At 42.0% G+C, this 20,154-nt stretch overlaps 2 pseudogenes; one reads left to right on the top strand and one right to left on the bottom strand.

Annotated features, from left to right (window-relative positions):
- Window positions 1-12,942: 12,942 nt before the first annotated feature.
- LOC130697183 (J domain-containing protein-like) lies at window positions 12,943-13,463 on the bottom strand (annotated as a pseudogene).
- A 26-nt stretch (window positions 13,464-13,489) lies between these two features.
- LOC130697189 (putative sodium-coupled neutral amino acid transporter 10) lies at window positions 13,490-17,728 on the top strand (annotated as a pseudogene).
- Window positions 17,729-20,154: the final 2,426 nt, after the last annotated feature.

The raw sequence follows: 20,154 nt of genomic DNA, 5'->3' as shown, positions 1-20,154 counted from the left end.
ACGAACAACCATTATCAACTAGACTTGATAAGTCCTGGGAATGTGGCATAAGGTCATTGTTTTCCAAAGCGGAAATTTAGAAACCGTGATTGTTAAAGTATTATGGCCCAACAGACGCGATGAGCTGCATGCAGGGCTACTTATACGTTTGGATATGAATGCAAAAAATAAATAATGACAAACCTACATTAGCTTTAACTTACTTTCCCTTCACAACTAGAATAGCACCAAGCCAATGCATGAATGCACTAGTGCCAAAATCGGCCGCAAGGTGATATGGAGTATTCTTGCATGTCATTAACGGTGCGTGATGCCACGCCCTAATTCGTGAGTGCTACATAATAATTAAAAATTTTAAACATTTACTCAAGTGTTTTGTTTATAATTACCTTGGATGTTGTTTATCACTATTTTCTGAATACAGTTCATTTATTACATTGTGCAATAGTTTCACTGAATTTAAATGAGAATTAGTTTAAGACGGAAAATGCCCGCTAGCGTTATCAACATGGTTTGGGGTCGTCATTCACGGTATATAATAGTTGCGTGAACATCTTTAACGTAGCGGCACTTGAACAATGACTGGGTATGGTACCCTCCCAATGTTGGGAACTAGTACCAAGAGTCTGTAAGCAATTACAACTCGAAACGTCAAGCGTTGGTATGATGATGATGGCACCCACAATGATTGGTCCACCAATCATTGGCCCCCATTCCAATGCAGAACTGAATAGAGATGTAAGAGCTATCAGCTGATGCGAGATGGGGATCATATAGTACAGCAATATGATCTCCATCGGGGCAGGTCTGGAGGATACTAGTATGTCAGTCAAGTGCTTAGCGCAACCTTTTTGGCTATTTTTTCAATAATTAAAATAAAAACTGTCAAACCGAAACTCCTATCTCTGCCGAATATTTAAGCATTTCCTTAACATATAAAAATCTAAGGGCGAAATGAGGAAATAGCCATTATCTGGGCTGCTGCATTGCCTATCTGGTTGTACTTGGCGATCTCGGTCCAGAAATATTAATCAAAATAGGTGTAAATTACTCCTTGCAGTCAGCACGAATACTTATTCTTATGGCAGGTAAGCTCTCTACTGGATGCCAGTGATATTATTTCCATAAGGTTCTAAAATATATAACTTAATCATACACAGGAAATGGCATGTTCATCATATACCTCTGTGCCTCTTGAGAGATATTGAAACATTGGATGTAGTGTCAACAGTTTCTGTGGCTATGTAGTACATGTTATTGGTTTTGAAAGCATGTATAAGATTCCCTGCCCTTAATTATGTTTTATGCATCCTTCTACATGAAGTATGCTACCAAAATAACAGTGCAGTTATGACAGATTTTTTTTTCAGTCCTTCTTTGAGGCTGATGTCCAGGGCCTAACCGAAGGAATGTCTTCAAATATTGAAGTATGGAAAATGGGGTGTGTACTCCAATGCGTACCGATATTTTCCATAGCTTTATGATGCCAAACGTGAGTGGAAATATTTAAATTGACAAGGAGAATGCCAGATTTAATGATCAGCTTTTTAAATGCATAGGCAGGTGTTCGAAGTATACCAGAACCTTCCCTAAAAGCAATGGATCGAGTAATATCGACAGCCATTGATTTGTGCACTTTTATGTACATGGGGGTAGGAATAGCTGGCTACCGGATGGGTAGGAATAGCCTTTGCGGATACGCATTTTACTGGCAAGTCAACATATTGTAAACTTTTTGCCTAGGAAAATCTGACGAATTTCATTGGGTCATATTTTGTCTCGACTAGGCAATATCCTCATAAGTTTTGCGCCGTCTTTTGTAACTGACCTTATGAAAGTGGGATTCCTGCTATCGATTATCTTGAGCTTTCCGTCGTGTGTTTTGCCCTGCAGGACAAGCTTTCATTCATTAGTGTATGGAAAGGTAAAGCGTTAATTCATTGATGATGTAATCGTTATGCCAAAGTGTTTGCTTTTGTTTGTTTTTTAAGTTGAGGAATCCCTTCAGACGTCTGAAACTAGTGGCGGGATGTCAGGAGGAACAACCGGCTCACTTTCGGATTTCCGTTTCAAAATCCTGACATTCATAATCGTCACGGCAACCTTAATAATAGGTAAAGTTTATTGAAATCTAGTACAATAAGATGAAAAAGAAAATATAAATGTCGATTGGTGTCTGTTGGTATCTGCATTCCGAATGTCGAGTTCGTTTTAGGTCTGGTGGGTGCCACTTCAGGAACGGCAGTTTGTTGTGTTGCGCCTGCGTGGATTTATCTGCAAGTTGCCCCATCGACTTCTGGTGAACGCTGGATTGCCAAAGTGGGTCTTCGAAGAATTTTGTCACTCGCAATAACTAAAGAATTCTCCGTGCGTTAGGTACTGTTCGTGTGCGGATTGATTATTCTTCTTTTGGGCACCGCTGCCAATATTTATGCAGAGGAAGAATACTCGGAAACTCACGCTGAGGTCATCATTCCGCCTAGTTTAAGGGAAATCGAAGCCAAATTTGACCTTCCGTTGCCTCAGTCATCGCCAGCAGTAGTCATGATGGACAACTTCAACAGACTTGGTGATAATTCCTTCAATGATCCTCTTAGCTTCAATAGGTCAGCATTCGGTTTGGGATTTCATTCCCAGATTATCGTTTAAGTTGTTGTGTTTTTCGTCTCGCTTTTTTATTCTTATTCAATACTATCATTAGGACAATTTGATCTACTACATAGATCTTTTATTTACTGGTTTTCGTTCATTTTCAGGAGAAAAAAACGAAGAATTGGGATCCAATAATGATGTAACAGCCGCGATTGAAGAATTAGCAATTTCAAATATTAGTCTGGCGGTTGTGCAATCGGCAGTTCCAGCAGTCCAGATACAAATAAACCGTTGCATTAATCCATAGAGAGAACTACCACAAGCTCCCACAGTGCACGTGTGCTTCCCCTCAACGTGAAGTGAAACAGGTGAAAACAATCGAGATAAAAGTACCAAGATCAGTTTGGTGCTCAACCGATCTGATTGTGTGTGCAAAACTGTGTTATTCCTGTGTGAGCAATTACTGAAGTCAAAAGCGGACTTTCTACGTATAATCTGCGGTATTTACACCATAAGAAAGGAGACTAACAAATAGCATATCGAGATGAGATACATTGACTATATAATAATATTATGACTCAAGCTATAGAAGAGAGAATTCATGTGTTAATTTAGTCCAAGGTTGAGCATCGAACTGGGTTTCAACCTTAGTATGTTGATACCCGCAGCCAGACGCTTTACAAATAAGCTATGATAGTTATACAGTCGCTGATCAGACTGGCAAATAGCATAGCAAGAAGAAAACATTGACTATACAAAATGATCGTGCGTTGACTCAAGGTATACGAGACTGAAATTATATGTGACTATAGCTCAATGGTTGAGTATCGGCAAGCTATGCCGAATATTAGGGTTTAATACCCAATAGTTGCAGAAAGTGTAATTGGTGTCATGTGTGTGTGTATGTTTCTGGTGTCAATTATGTAAATGTGTCAGTTGTAATAAAATGTGTGTGATGTATAAATGTTTCCTAATAATTAATAATACAAAAATTACAAAGTAATCATGGGTTGCTAATGCCATTGACAGTCATTTGCCATGATTGTGTAGCTGAAGATAATTGCGTAAGACGAAGTAGGAAAAAAAATCGCCGTATCGTGATACAGAAAAAAAATACAATTAACTCAATGTAACAATCAGGTGTGTAATTAATTTTAAAATAATACCATTCGCAGGACGAGAAAAGATTTTTCGAGCCGCAGAAATAGAGGATAATATTTTCAATGACATTTTTTACTATTCAGTATGTTTAAAAAGATTTTAAGAAAAAAAAAGATTATAGGGTTTTAGTGCAATTGACACGAGTGATGCATCATTACGGGTCAAAATGTTTCTCTTCCCCATGTGACACAAATGTCGGAACTGTTATGATGGCCGTAACGTCACGTCACGTCACGTCACCATCCAATACAGTCTTTAACGTTGGCATTTTTCCAACTATTTGAAGTTTTTCTTTTTCGAACACATTAAATATGAGACTGATGATTAATGAAGAACCGCGACATCTGTTTGGTCAATACTCACAAGTATACATTCATTTGTTTGATGTCAAATCGTTCGGTGGCAAAAGTTCTTCTTCCAGAAGACTCATTTTCTGAAAAAAAAAATGTTTACGATGAGAAAGCTTCATCTAGGCAGACGATGGACAGGTTAAAATATTTGAAACAACAAAAGAAAACACATGTCATAGTTTAGAATGATCGAATAAACGCTCATGAATATTGTTACGTTGGCAATATCCGATTCGCCACTGCAGTAGCGACAACAGCGCTAGGACGGAAATCCCGCCCCAATTATGGCCGTCCATTGGAGCACCACCCTCGTCGCCGGATATAAAAGGGGCGATATTGCACTTCTGTGTGGCTTTTTGATTAATTGGTTAGGGCAATTAGTTTGCAGTTGTGTTATTAATCCTTTTGGTGAAATACACATTATCTTTTAATCTGAAGCACGACGTCTCTATCTTGGTACAAGATCCGTCCGTGACATGGTGGAGATGCAGGGTACCACCTGTTAGGCTGAGTAAGGTAAGCGCAATTGTTGTTCTTTTCGCACGGGTCTTGGGGAGTTTTTGAATAAGGAACTTGGAGGCAGGTGCTGTTTAGGGGTCCTTGGGAAGTGTGACCAGCCGGCTAGAAAGTGCCTTAAATTGCCGTGGTACAGGACCACAGACCTGGCCGATTTCCTTGATTCGCTGTTAGGTTGAAGACCCGTCCGAGTAAGTTGTTGAAAGCGCGTAGTAAAAGCCCGACAGGCCTACCATTGGGTGGGAGAGAGAGACGTAGCTCGGTGGATGAGTACGGATCCGCCTAGGCAGAGCAGGCGTTTACGAGGGTTAGCCGCGTACCCGATAAGCGGGGAAGGACAACGCAGCGTTGTTCTTGACGGAAGTCAGGCGGAATCTCTAAAGAGAGTTACAGAAGTAGGGGCACAGACTGCCCAAGCGATCGGCCATACCATTCCGAGAAGAGAAATCGTATCACTGAACCCGATCGGAGAATCGAACGCGAGGACAAATTCCTCTTGTAGGTATCGGAAGCTCGTTCAGGAAGCAAGATCGAGAGATAGTGGTGTAGGAGAACAAACGTGTATTGATCCGAGGGAGCAACAGGAGGTAGCCGAAAAGCAAGGAATCTTTAACGAGTGCTCAAGGGAAGGAAGTGATAAGGGGTTAGACGATTTTTCTGGAGCTTTACCACTCGTGATAGTACCAACGCTTGAAATGGCCCAGCGCGCTGAATTTAGAGGAAATGATGGACCTCCCGCCCGTGCACCTGCACAGGCAGGAGGAGCCGTTCAGCGTGCACCGGCTCATCCATCGCAGTATCGTGAAGCACCAGTCTTCCGCGGAGGACCAGACGACGATGCCGCTGAATGGATGGAACGTTTCGAGAGGACCGCCAATTTCAATGGATGGGGTCCCGCTGAGAAAGCGGAATACTTTGGCTTATTCTTAGAAGGTACAGCAAAGGATTGGCTAGCTTGTCAATTAGGGGAGGTGGTCTGGGATGATGTTGCTCCGGATGACGCCGAACCCGGGATAAGGGGCCTACGAACCCGATTTTTAGATACATTTCGATCGGAGGATTTCGACCGTTATCATAAAGCTAGGCTACGTAGCCGAAAACAGGAGGCCTCGGAGACGGTCGTAGGATATTTCTACGACGTGCTAAATCAGTGCCGTAGGTTGAACCTAAGGATGCCTGAAGCGAAGAAAATAGATTATCTGTTGCGTGGGCTTAATCAGCCTTTGAAGCGAGAAATGACCATTAAACAGCCCCGGACGACAGATGAATTTTTGAAAGCACTCAAGATTTATACTAGGGCATATGAGGATTCAGAGAAACCAAATCAGGCAGTTAATTTTATGGGACAAGCGAAGGATCCTATTCCACCCAAGCGAGTCACGTATGCTGACTCCGAAGAAAGGCAAACTCCGTTGAAACAAGAAGCCTACGAGTACGACGCAAAGCGAGACGGCACGCGCCAAGGGTCGCATGACGAGTTAAAAAATTTAATACGCGATATGGCAGCTCGGATAGAAGAGCTGGAACGAGGCACTAAACAACTACGCCTGGGAGGGAGAGGGGAGAAACCTAAACCCTCCCGAACAGCAGACGGAAGGCCAATCTGCCACCGATGCGGACGCTCCGGTCATATTGCTCGTAACTGTGAGACCGATTTGAGTAATACGAGGCCACGATCACCAACACCCAGTCGGGAAGGAAGGGAGAACGAAAGGAGACCAGATGGACGTGATGTGGACCGACGCGGACGTGAGAACTCGAGACGAGATGGAAGCCAAGATGGGAGGAGAAACGTAAGTCGAGAACGCTCGCGTTATAATAGGGACGATAGTAGGGAAAGTCGTCGTAGCCCTAGAACGGTTTCTAGACCTCCCGCGGACCGTGATCAGGGTCAAATGGCGGTGGGAATGATTTCACTCGAAGAAAAAGGGAAGAAGAAAGATGAGCTTAAGGAGGCTGAAAATGAAGACAAAGGGGCTGGCTGTGAGATGGAATCGCTCGGAGAAAAGGGGGAAGAGAATTGTAAAGTCGAAGAGGGCATAAAGGATAAAGGAGAAAACGTACCGATCTATTTGACCTACTCTCCGCGTCTCATATTCGAAGAAGTCAACTGTAAGGGATTGGCCGTCAAGGCAGTTATTGATACTGGAGCCGTAATTTCAGTTGCTTCGCCAAGCCTGCAAGAAAAGCTAAAAGCACCGTTGGTGGAATGGGAAGGACCGGCCATCATTATGGTAAATGGTCAAAGTACACAACCTCTTGGTGCCATTCAGTTGGAAATTGAACATCGGGGCCACAAGGCCAGTGGAAAAATCATTCTCTTGGAAATGAAAGAAATAGAATTACTGTTAGGGAACGATTTTTTAAGCCAGTTTGAGCGATTGGTGGTTCAGTACAAGAAGACGGGGGCAGTGGCATCTCTAGGTGAATTGCCAGTGAATGTAATCAACGAGCAGATAATCTCGCCTCCAAAGCTGGTAGCCAAGATAGGAAGAATGCTGCCACCGAGAACCTTTGCTCTAGTGGAAGTAGAGCTTACCGCACAAGAGAAAAACATTTGGATGGTAGAGCCTTCGGACAAGTTAGCTCGAGTCAAAGGCATTACTACTGGGAAGGTACTTGTGTCCAGTGAATCCCCGCTAAACCGAGTGTTTGTTGTGAACTTAACGTACCAGAGAGCCTATATCCGAGAGGGGACCGTTTTGGGACAGATGGAAGAAATAGAACCTGTTGTTGTGACAATAGATGAGGAAGATAAAATGGGAATAAAGGATGACGAGGAGAATCTAGCCGTAATGGCACTCAGTCGAGGAAAGTTCTCTCCGTCCAGCGTCGCCCCTATTCCCAGGGAGACATTCAGGGCTAGGATTGCCGAAAGCTTATCACCCCCAGAAACAGAGAGATTGATTGACCTGTTAGAAGAATTTCATTCATGCTTCGCGCTGGCCGATAGTGAGCTGGGAGTTTGTCGTGTGGCCAAGCATCGAATCGACACGGGTAACACACCACCAGTTCACCAACCTCCGTACAAAAGCGCATGGAAAGAACGAGCCATTGTACAGCGACAGGTCGACGAGATGCTGGAAAAAGGTGTCATTGAGCCTTCCACCAGCCCTTGGGCATCGCCAGTTGTCTTGGTGAAAAAGAAAGATGGAAATTGGAGATTCTGCGTGGACTATCGGAAGCTAAACGTCGTCTCTGTGCAAGATGTTTACCCACTACCGCGGATTGAGGAAACCCTAGCCAGGATGGGGAACGCCTGCATTTTTTCGACAATGGATTTAGAAAGCGGATACTGGCAAGTGCCTATGGACGAAGCTGATAAAGCCAAAACAGCATTTATCACGCCCGACGGGCTCTACCAATTTTTGGTAATGCCGTTTGGTTTAGCTTCCGCTCCCGGAACATTCCAACGGATGATGGACCTGGTACTAGCCGGGCTCCGATGGACGATCTGCCTCGTCTACCTAGACGATATCATCATCTACGCGGGGGATACCAGGGAACATCTAATACGACTCCGGCAGGTACTGAGTGCCTTACACAAAGCTGGATTAAAGATCAAACTAGTAAAGTGCCAATTTGCAGCCCGGGAAGTAAAAGCCTTAGGGCACGTAATCAGCGGGGAAGGCATACGCCCAGACCCAGAAAAACTAAAGGCAATTGAAAAATTTCCGTCTCCGTGTTCCTTTCATAAACCCGCTGACCGACTAAAATGTGTTAGGAGCTTTATCGGACTCTGTTCGTACTACAGGCGATTCATTGCGCAGTTTGCGCATACTGCTAAACCCCTAACAGACATGTTTAAAAAAGGGGCATGCTTTGTATGGCAAGAACCTCAAGAAGAAAGCTTCAATTTATTAAAACAAGCGCTGATCAGAGCCGCTACGTTAGCCTATCCTGATTTTTCCAAACCTTTCGAGATCCATCCTGACGCGTGCGATTACGGTCTTGGAGCGGTGTTGTTACAACGCATCGACAACGTGGAGAGACCCCTCGCCTACGCGAGTCGCCTCTTGACAAAAGGCGAGAACAATTATTCCATCACGGAAAAAGAATGCCTCGCGATGGTCTGGGCGGTGAAGAAATTTAGAAGCTACATTTGGGGAATTGAGACCGTGGTTGTGACTGACCATCACGCGCTTTGTTGGCTGTTAAGTAAAAAGGATCTGGCCGGACGTTTGGCTCGTTGGAGCCTGCAATTACAAGAATTTTTACTAAGGATTGTACACCGTAACGGTAGACTGCATACGGATGCGGACACGTTATCGCGTTATCCAGTCAACATTGTCACAGAAACAGATGTGTCACTAACCTGCATAGTGGCAGCCTTAAGTAGATCATGACAATAAAGAGAAATTACAACGCGCCCAGCAAGAGGAATGGGATCAAGTGTTTGCTGCAATCAAACGAGGAAAACTCCGAGGGCAGTATCGGATTCAAGATGGCCTGTTATTCCGCGAGAAGATCCTCGATGATGGACGACTCCTAAAACTGTGTGTACCCCAAACATTCATAGAAGAGGTTATGCGCGCTTGCCATCATGACATCACGGCTGGACACCTCGGATTGAGACGCACTCTAGCGAAAGTGCGAGCTCGTTACTATTGGTGGAAAATGGACGAAGACGTTAGTAGATTCGTTCGCAGTTGTCGAGAATGCCAATCACGTAAGTCAGTGTACCAGCGGCCAGCCGGGTACATGGAAGTAATAAAATAGAACGTCCGTTTGAAAGATTGGGAATAGATATCCTGGGACCATTCCCACTATCAAAAATGGGGAACAAACACATCGTCGTGGCAGTAGATTATGTTACGAAATGGGCAGAAACTAGAGCGCTTCCGAGTGCCGACGCCAAAGAAGTGGCCGATTTCCTGGTAAAAAGTGTGTTGTTACGTCATGGCGCCCCGCGCCAGCTAACTACGGATAGAGGCCGCTGTTTCATCGCAGAACTCACCCAACATGTGGTGAAGGCCATGGAGACTAACCACCGTATGACAACGGCCTATCGTCCGCAAGCGAACGGCTTGGTGGAACGGCTGAATCACACGCTGTCTGACATGCTTTCAATGTATGTCAGCTCAGATAATCGGGACTGGGATGAGTCACTACCCTACGTGACGTTCGCGTACAATACCAGCCGTCAAGAGACCACCGGAAAGACGCCATTTTACTTGGTGTATGGGAGAGAAGCCGTTCTCCCCATCGACGCTATGGTGGGCGCGGATCCCAACCCTGCGTCGCCAAAGGACAGGGATCCGACCGAATGGGCAATCGAACGTCTCCAACAGGCACGATTGTTAGTGCAGGAGCGCGCAGCCCTTATACATCGTGACCAAAAGGAACAATATGACAAAAGAAGGAGAGAAGCACCCACTTACCTGCCTGGAGACGAAGTTCTGGTGTACAAACCTATTCGAAAGGTAGGAAGGTCGGAAAAACTTTTGCATCGATGGTATGGTCCATATAAAGTGGTACGCCAGACCACCCCAAGCAACTACGAAATACGCCTAGGCCGCTCGCCCAAAACAGAGATAGTACATGTCGAGCGTATGAAATCATTCATTGATGTCGTTGGAACTCCGCCACCGCTCCCCAAGCCGGACAGCAAGGATGTATCCCCGGAAACGTCACAATCTAACTTACACGAGGCGTCGCCAACTGCCGCCCCAGAAGGGTCAGCGACCCCGGAAACTGACGATGGTCAACGGAATCAGGAAAGTGATGCATGCGTGGGGACCCCGCCTGCAGAGGAGACGGTACCGGAACCAGGAATACCAACAGCAACCCCGGATGGGACTGGTTTAAGACGATCAGCTCGAGGAAGGATACCGAGGAAGCAATTCATACTAGCACTACCATTTTTCCTTTTGTTTTTGACACTAAACGCACCGTTGAAAATATCGGCAAAAGAGATCGTGGCCTACCAAGGAGTAATCTTCAAACCCGAAAAAGATGTAGCCTTCTCAGACTCAGAATGGATAGTTGTCTCCGACTTCACCTTCGACACTCTAGAAAAAGTCATTAAACAATTACAGTTTATATTAGAAGTGCGAATGGGTACATTGATTTACCGGAACGACGCCTTGGAAGACAAATTCAAAGAACGTTTTCGGCGGCAGCTGAATGTTCGCACACAGGTAGAAATAGCAAAACTGCGTGAAAGCCATCTACGACTTAATGAGTTGAAGGAGGTCGTTGGAATAAAGGATCCAAGAAGGAAGAGAGCAATAGCTGATGGCGGAGGAAAGATCCTAAACTGGCTGTTTGGAGTAGCCACGCAGGAAGACCTAGAACATGTGAACGAGAGAATAAACAAATTATCCACAGAAACCGTCAATTGTGCACGCCATGGAGGTTCACGCATCTCTAATTAATGAAACCTTGTGGGAAACTCAGGCTGCAGCAAAAGCCATCGGAGAGTTACGGGTCGCCTTTAACCACGTCGAAGCCGAAGCATGGAAGGTCAGCCAACAAGTTGGAAGTTTTCAGCAAGAGATGGAGCGGCAAGCGTCAGCCACCGAGAAAATCGATAATGTCTTTCGACACGTTCAGAAATCCCTCGCTTGGATAGACGAATCGGTGACCAATTTCGCCGTTGGACTAGCGACAATGGCGACAGAAAGGCTACCAGCTACGCTTTTTCCGCCTAAGCAAGTAGAGTTAGTGTTAAAAGAAGTGAAAAACACCTTGCCAACGGGTTGGACGCTGAGTCCTTCAATCCAAATGGGTGATGTATAGCAGAAACAAATACGATCAACTGAAAGTGTAGCGATCCACGTTCTGATGCAAATGAGAGATTCTTTGGCGCTGTTGCTGTATCGTTAAGACATGCCATCTTTTCAAAATGGATTTCCTACTAAACACCATGCCTTTTTTCATAGAATATTAGCCAAATCATTTTGAAAAATAAAAAAAAACATGCATTTACCTAGTTGACGAACAACGTACCTATCTTGCCTAACTCCTCGTTCCTCTTAGTATCTTCACATCTACTTTGTTCAGACATAGTATGTCCCTTTAATGAACTAAAAGACAAAAAAAAAATAATTAACACAATTACGTTTTCAGAAAACATGTACAAGAAACCTATTTACCTTGTTGACAGAAATGACACCAGAATAGTACTTTAAAATAATGGTGTTTCGTGTCAATCGTACTGATTTTTGTTTTGTTTTTTTTTTTTTGCTTGTTTTTTTGTTTTTTTTTTGTGTGGGATAACGATTAAGATTTTCCAATTTTTCTTTTCATTATGGCCAATTAAGTTAGACTTAAGCACTACTCAAAGAAATACAATTGCTTCGACATCTCAAACCTCCGGGGGAGGAGGAGATGGCGTGTAACGATTAGTCCCAAATAGAAATAAGTAGTTCTAAAGTTCAGCACTAGGTGACGTGTTTCCTCTTCTTGTAATGCTCATGTTGTTATTATTGATAAGTTAGAAAAACAGTAGTCTTGATTTCCAGCGCCAGATGGCATCCTATTATTATCTATATACTTTTCTAAATGTTGTTGTAATGAACGCCAGATGGCGCTTGCCGGAAGTGTCAGCTGTCTAAGCTGGCAATCCCTCTCTTTTTCGCGTAGCTTGATCGTGAACGGTTATATTTGACAAGTGCTCTTCACATTTCTTGTGTGGTTTTGTTCTGGATTTATGTAAGGTTATTCTCGTGTTGTAAGTTTGCGTTAAGGGAATTTGGTTGGATTTCGTATGAACGCATTTCTTATATTATTATTATTGTTTGTCAAGTGTTTACCTTTTGTGTGTGACTTTCTTGAACAGTCTTTGGGACATTTACGCCCTCGGCTCCTTGTTTCGGTCGTCTCATTTCCAGACGTGAACGAAATATAAAGGTTGCAGTAAAAAGTATTGTATAAATAGAAATTGTCATTCAGTTCGGAACCACAAACTAAAAAGCATTAATCAATATCTGTTGGCCATAATTACCATTTAACAATTTCACCCCTTCTGAATCTTCTGTTTAAAAAATATTAGCTTATAATTGAGAACGAAATCTTGGCAATTGCACATACAGTTTTTTGTAAGGGAACAATATAATTTTATCAGCAAATCTGAAATCAATAAAAAAAAAGTTTTTTTTCGTTTCACAAGAAATACCTGTTGCAAATACATTCCATATTGTTTCTGCAATGAAATTAATGTCAAAATTCCATTCTTACAAGGATTGCTGGTATTCAAAGTCCTAAAATAAATGCTTTATGGCATTAATGTACAGAACGAAAAATTTGCATTTACCTTGTTTGACGAACGTTTCTATCTTGCCTGTAGCATTTTTTGTTCATGTTTTGGTATGGCCCAGTGGAGAACCTGTGTTAATTTTAATATTTCAATCTATTTTACTTTAAACCTACATAGAAAGACATCCTGATGTTGCACATATAATACTTACGGCAGTAGATCGTTTATTTATGACAATCCATTGCTTGTATGAAATTGTTATTCCACTTGTTTTCCATCTGTCATAATCATTTCGCTTTTCTGGGTCACAGAGCACCTCCTTAGCTTCCTGTTGGAATGACCAGAAATTAACTGTATCTATCACATTACTTGGTTAATGTGCAAAATCTATTTACCTGAAGTTTTTGAAACTGAGTAGTGGACTTGTCATATGGATTCTTATCAGGATGACAACGTAATACTCTGTGTTTGTATTAGGTTAATATTTGGTCAACCTATTTATGTATGAAGTGAATATAAAGAACTAAAAAAAAAGAACAAACAGCACAAATCTGACCGAAACTTACACTGGAGGAATCATCGCAACCTAATGTGTAGTAGTAGTCATCTTCCAGGCATCGCTCATTGAATGTAATTGCATCCATATCGTTAACCAAAAACAAGAGTACATATGGCAATACGGCAATCCGTTTTACCCAAATAAAAATAAAAAATATTGGGTTTTTTTTCTGTTTGACTTCTATCGCCATCTACCGGTCACATTTCTAGTTAATTGTCTATACACTGACCGAAAAAATTTTTAAGCCCGACTAAATAAGCCCGACTTAATAAGCCCGACTTTCTGTTTTTTTTACGGGTTAATTCAAAAAATAGAAGTCTGATATAAAAACATACCCCATTTTCATGATCAGCGATCAATTTCGCATCGGAATACTGTATTTTTAATGAAATCTAGGATTTGAGGAAAAATGGAAAAGCGAGAAGGCCTTCTCACTTTTGCAATTTTGGCAAAATTTTAGATTTCGCTTTAAATACGTGGTTTCGATGCAGAATTGAACGGGCATCACGAATATGAGGGTTGTTTTCTCGTGGAACTCATAGTGTTTTAATAAAACGTAAAAAACGGGGAAGTTGGGTTTAAAAAAATAAGCCCGACTAAAAAAATAAGCCCGACTTTATCTTTAAATTACGATTATTTCAAAAACGGCTTACTTGAAAATAAAACAAATGGTTTTTTCTGAATCCGCGTTAAAATAGGGTTATACTGTGGGATTTTCATCGCATTCCGAGAGATTTCGATTTTTTCCGATTTTGACAAAAGTGAGAAGGCTATAGCCTTCTCTCTTAGCAATTTTGACAAAATGTTAGATTTCGCTTTAAATACATGGTTTCGATGCAGAATTGAACGGAGATCACGATTGTGAGGATTGTGTTCTCGTGGGACTCAAAGTTTTTTAATAAAACGTAAAAAACGGTAAAGTTGGGTTAAAAAATAAGCCCGCGCTTATATTGTCGGGCTTAAAATTTTTTCCTATTAAAAAATAATAGCATTGAATCTAGATAACTATAGATGATTCTGATTAAAAATTACTCAAGGAACATGAAAATGGAATTTGTCTTTACGTAGAGTTTATACTTTTGGAGTAATCTAAAATATGAAATAAATGTGTGTGCGAATCGAAACCATTACTAGCGCGCCAGTACGCTACAGCGCTAGCGTGAAACATCAAACTTCTTTGATTATTCAACGTTTGCATATGTATTTTATGTATATACTTGCATGCATATGCATATGTATTATACCTGAACATGTAGACTCAATCTTTAACGCATAACCCAAAAGGTAACTAACGTTCAAAAAATCCTTTGTGGAATATTCATGGTGACAACTGAATGGATTGTAATTACGAACAACCATTATCAACTAGACTTGATAAGTCCTGGGAATGTGGCATAAGGTCATTGTTTTCCAAAGCGGAAATTTAGAAACCGTGATTGTTAAAGTATTATGGCCCAACAGACGCGATGAGCTGCATGCAGGGCTACTTATACGTTTGGATATGAATGCAAAAAATAAATAATGACAAACCTACATTAGCTTTAACTTACTTTCCCTTCACAACTAGAATAGCACAAGCCAATGCATGAATGCACTAGTGCCAAAATCGGCCGCAAGGTGATATGGAGTATTCTTGCATGTCATTAACGGTGCGTGATGCCACGCCCTAATTCGTGAGTGCTACATAATAATTGAAAATTTTAAACATTTACTCAAGTGTTTTGTTTATAATTACCTTGGATGTTGTTTATCACTATTTTCTGAATACAGTTCATTTATTACATTGTGCAATAGTTTCACTGAATTTAAATGAGAATTAGTTTAAGACGGAAAATGCCCGCTAGCGTTATCAACATGGTTTGGGGTCGTCATTCACGGTATATAATAGTTGCGTGAACATCTTTAACGTAGCGGCACTTGAACAATGACTGGGTATGGTACCCTCCCAATGTTGGGAACTAGTACCAAGAGTCTGTAAGCAATTACAACTCGAAACGTCAAGCGTTGGTATGATGATGATGGCACCCACAATGATTGGTCCACCAATCATTGGCCCCCATTCCAATGCAGAACTGAATAGAGATGTAAGAGCTATCAGCTGATGCGAGATGGGGATCATATAGTACAGCAATATGATCTCCATCGGGGCAGGTCTGGAGGATACTAGTATGTCAGTCAAGTGCTTAGCGCAACCTTTTTGGCTATTTTTTCAATAATTAAAATAAAAACTGTCAAACCGAAACTCCTATCTCTGCCGAATATTTAAGCATTTCCTTAACATATAAAAATCTAAGGGCGAAATGAGGAAATAGCCATTATCTGGGCTGCTGCATTGCCTATCTGGTTGTACTTGGCGATCTCGGTCCAGAAATATTAATCAAAATAGGTGTAAATTACTCCTTGCAGTCAGCACGAATACTTATTCTTATGGCAGGTAAGCTCTCTACTGGATGCCAGTGATATTATTTCCATAAGGTTCTAAAATATATAACTTAATCATACACAGGAAATGGCATGTTCATCATATACCTCTGTGCCTCTTGAGAGATATTGAAACATTGGATGTAGTGTCAACAGTTTCTGTGGCTATGTAGTACATGTTATTGGTTTTGAAAGCATGTACATGATTCCCTGCCCTTAATTATGTTTTATGCATCCTTCTACATGAAGTATGCTACCAAAATAACAGTGCAGTTATGACAGATTTTTTTTTCTTTTTCAGTCCTTCTTTGAGGCTGGTGTCCAGGGCCTAACCGAAGGAATGTCTTCAAATATTGAAGTATGGAAAATAGGGGGTGTACTCCAATGCGTACCGATATTTTCCATGGCTTTATGATGCCAAACGTGAGTGGAAATATTTAAATTGACAAGGAGAATGCCAGATTTAATGATCAGCTTTTTAAATGCATAGGCAGGTGTTCGAAGTATACCAGAACCTTCCCTAAAAGCAATGGATCGAGTAATATCGACAGCCATTGATTTGTGCACTTTTATGTACATGGGGGTAGGAATAGCTGGCTACCTAGCCTTTGCGGATACGCATTTTACTGGCAAGTCAACATATTGTAAACTTTTGCCTAGGAAAATCTGACGAATTTCATTGGGTCATATTTTGTCTCGACTAGGCAATATCCTCATAAGTTTTGCGCCGTCTTTTGTAACTGACCTTATGAAAGTGGGATTCCTGCTATCGATTATCTTGAGCTTTCCGTCGTGTGTTTTGCCCTGCAGGACAAGCTTTCATTCATTAGTGTATGGAAAGGTAAAGCGTTAATTCATTGATGATGTAATCGTTATGCCAAAGTGTTTGCTTTTGTTTGTTTTTTAAGTTGAGGAATCCCTTCAGACGTCTGAAACTAGTGGCGGGATGTCAGGAGGAACAACCGGCTCACTTTCGGATTTCCGTTTCAAAATCCTGACATTCATAATCGTCACGGCAACCTTAATAATAGGTAAAGTTTATTGAAATCTAGTACAATAAGATGAAAAAGAAAATATAAATGTCGATTGGTGTCTGTTGGTATCTGCATTCCGAATGTCGAGTTCGTTTTAGGTCTGGTGGGTGCCACTTCAGGAACGGCAGTTTGTTGTGTTGCGCCTGCGTGGATTTATCTGCAAGTTGTCCCATCGACTTCTGGTGAACGCTGGATTGCCAAAGTGGGTCTTCGAAGAATTTTGTCACTCGCAATAACTAAAGAATTCTCCGTGCGTTAGGTACTGTTCGTGTGCGGATTGATTATTCTTCTTTTGGGCACCGCTGCCAATATTTATGCAGAGGAAGAATACTCGGAAACTCACGCTGAGGTCATCATTCCGCCTAGTTTAAGGGAAATCGAAGCCAAATTTGACCTTCCGTTGCCTCAGTCATCGCCAGCAGTAGTCATGATGGACAACTTCAACAGACTTGGTGATAATTCCTTCAATGATCCTCTTAGCTTCAATAGGTCAGCATTCGGTTTGGGATTTCATTCCCAGATTATCGTTTAAGTTGTTGTGTTTTTCGTCTCGCTTTTTTATTCTTATTCAATACTATCATTAGGACAATTTGATCTACTACATAGATCTTTTATTTACTGGTTTTCGTTCATTTTCAGGAGAAAAAAACGAAGAATTGGGATCCAATAATGATGTAACAGCCGCGATTGAAGAATTAGCAATTTCAAATATTAGTCTGGCGGTTGTGCAATCGGCAGTTCCAGCAGTCCAGATACAAATAAACCGTTGCATTAATCCATAGAGAGAACTACCACAAGCTCCCACAGTGCACGTGTGCTTCCCCTCAACGTGAAGTGAAACAGGTGAAAACAATCGAGATAAAAGTACCAAGATCAGTTTGGTGCTCAACCGATCTGATTGTGTGTGCAAAACTGTGTTATTCCTGTGTGAGCAATTACTGAAGTCAAAAGCGGACTTTCTACGTATAATCTGCGGTATTTACACCATAAGAAAGGAGACTAACAAATAGCATATCGAGATGAGATACATTGACTATATAATAATATTATGACTCAAGCTATAGAAGAGAGAATTCATGTGTGAATTTAGTCCAAGGTTGAGCATCGAACTGGGTTTCAACCTTAGTATGTTGATACCCGCAGCCAGACGCTTTACAAATAAGCTATGATAGTTATACAGTCGCTGATCAGACTGGCAAATAGCATAGCAAGAAGAAAACATTGACTATACAAAATGATCGTGCGTTGACTCAAGGTATACGAGACTGAAATTATATGTGACTATAGCTCAATGGTTGAGTATCGGCAAGCTATGCCGAATATTAGGGTTTAATACCCAATAGTTGCAGAAAGTGTAATTGGTGTCATGTGTGTGTGTATGTTTCTGGTGTCAATTATGTAAATGTGTCAGTTGTAATAAAATGTGTGTGATGTATAAATGTTTCCTAATAATTAATAATACAAAAATTACAAAGTAATCATGGGTTGTTAATGCCATTGACAGTCATTTGCCATGATTGTGTAGCTGAAGATAATTGCGTAAGACGAAGTAGGAAAAAAAATCGCCGTATCGTGATACAGAAAAAAAATACAATTAACTCAATGTAACAATCAGGTGTGTAATTAATTTTAAAATAATACCATTCGCAGGACGAGAAAAGATTTTTCGAGCCGCAGAAATAGAGGATAATATTTTCAATGACATTTTTTACTATTCAGTATGTTTAAAAAGATTTTAAGAAAAAAAAAAGATTATAGGGTTTTAGTGCAATTGACACGAGTGATGCATCATTACGGGTCAAAATGTTTCTCTTCCCCATGTGACACAAATGTCGGAACTGTTATGATGGCCGTAACGTCACGTCACGTCACGTCACCATCCAATACAGTCTTTAACGTTGGCATTTTTCCAACTATTTGAAGTTTTTCTTTTTCGAACACATTAAATATGAGACTGATGATTAATGAAGAACCGCGACATCTGTTTGGTCAATACTCACAAGTATACATTCATTTGTTTGATGTCAAATCGTTCGGTGGCAAAAGTTCTTCTTCCAGAAGACTCATTTTCTGAAAAAAAAATGTTTACGATGAGAAAGCTTCATCTAGGCAGACGATGGACAGGTTAAAATATTTGAAACAACAAAAGAAAACACATGTCATAGTTTAGAATGATCGAATAAACGCTCATGAATATTGTTACGTTGGCAATATCCGATTCGCCACTGCAGTAGCGACAACAGCGCTAGGACGGAAATCCCGCCCCAATTATGGCCGTCCATTGGAGCACCACCCTCGTCGCCGGATATAAAAGGGGCGATATTGCACTTCTGTGTGGCTTTTTGATTAATTGGTTAGGGCAATTAGTTTGCAGTTGTGTTATTAATCCTTTTGGTGAAATACACATTATCTTTTAATCTGAAGCACGACGTCTCTATCTTGGTACAAGATCCGTCCGTGACATGGTGGAGATGCAGGGTACCACCTGTTAGGCTGAGTAAGGTAAGCGCAATTGTTGTTCTTTTCGCACGGGTCTTGGGGAGTTTTTGAATAAGGAACTTGGAGGCAGGTGCTGTTTAGGGGTCCTTGGGAAGTGTGACCAGCCGGCTAGAAAGTGCCTTAAATTGCCGTGGTACAGGACCACAGACCTGGCCGATTTCCTTGATTCGCTGTTAGGTTGAAGACCCGTCCGAGTAAGTTGTTGAAAGCGCGTAGTAAAAGCCCGACAGGCCTACCATTGGGTGGGAGAGAGAGACGTAGCTCGGTGGATGAGTACGGATCCGCCTAGGCAGAGCAGGCGTTTACGAGGGTTAGCCGCGTCCCCGATAAGCGGGGAAGGACAACGCAGCGTTGGTCTTGACGGAAGTCAGGCGGAATCTCTAAAGAGAGTTACAGAAGTAGGGGCACAGACTGCCCAAGCGATCGGCCATACCATTCCGAGAAGAGAAATCGTATCACTGAACCCGATCGGAGAATCGAACGCGAGGACAAATTCCTCTTGTAGGTATCGGAAGCTCGTTCAGGAAGCAAGATCGAGAGATAGTGGTGTAGGAGAACAAACGTGTATTGATCCGAGGGAGCAACAGGAGGTAGCCGAAAAGCAAGGAATCTTTAACGAGTGCTCAAGGGAAGGAAGTGATAAGGGGTTAGACGATTTTTCTGGAGCTTTACCACTCGTGATAGTACCAACGCTTGAAATGGCCCAGCGCGCTGAATTTAGAGGAAATGATGGACCTCCCGCCCGTGCACCTGCACAGGCAGGATGAGCCGTTCAGCGTGCACCGGCTCATCCATCGCAGTATCGTGAAGCACCAGTCTTCC

Source organism: Daphnia carinata, unplaced genomic scaffold (assembly GCF_022539665.2).
Source record: "Daphnia carinata strain CSIRO-1 unplaced genomic scaffold, CSIRO_AGI_Dcar_HiC_V3 NW_026453038.1, whole genome shotgun sequence".
NCBI classification, from domain to species: domain Eukaryota; kingdom Metazoa; phylum Arthropoda; class Branchiopoda; order Diplostraca; family Daphniidae; genus Daphnia; species Daphnia carinata.
The sequence above is the reverse complement of the archived record's forward strand: the minus strand, read 5'-3'. Positions and strand labels throughout refer to the sequence as shown.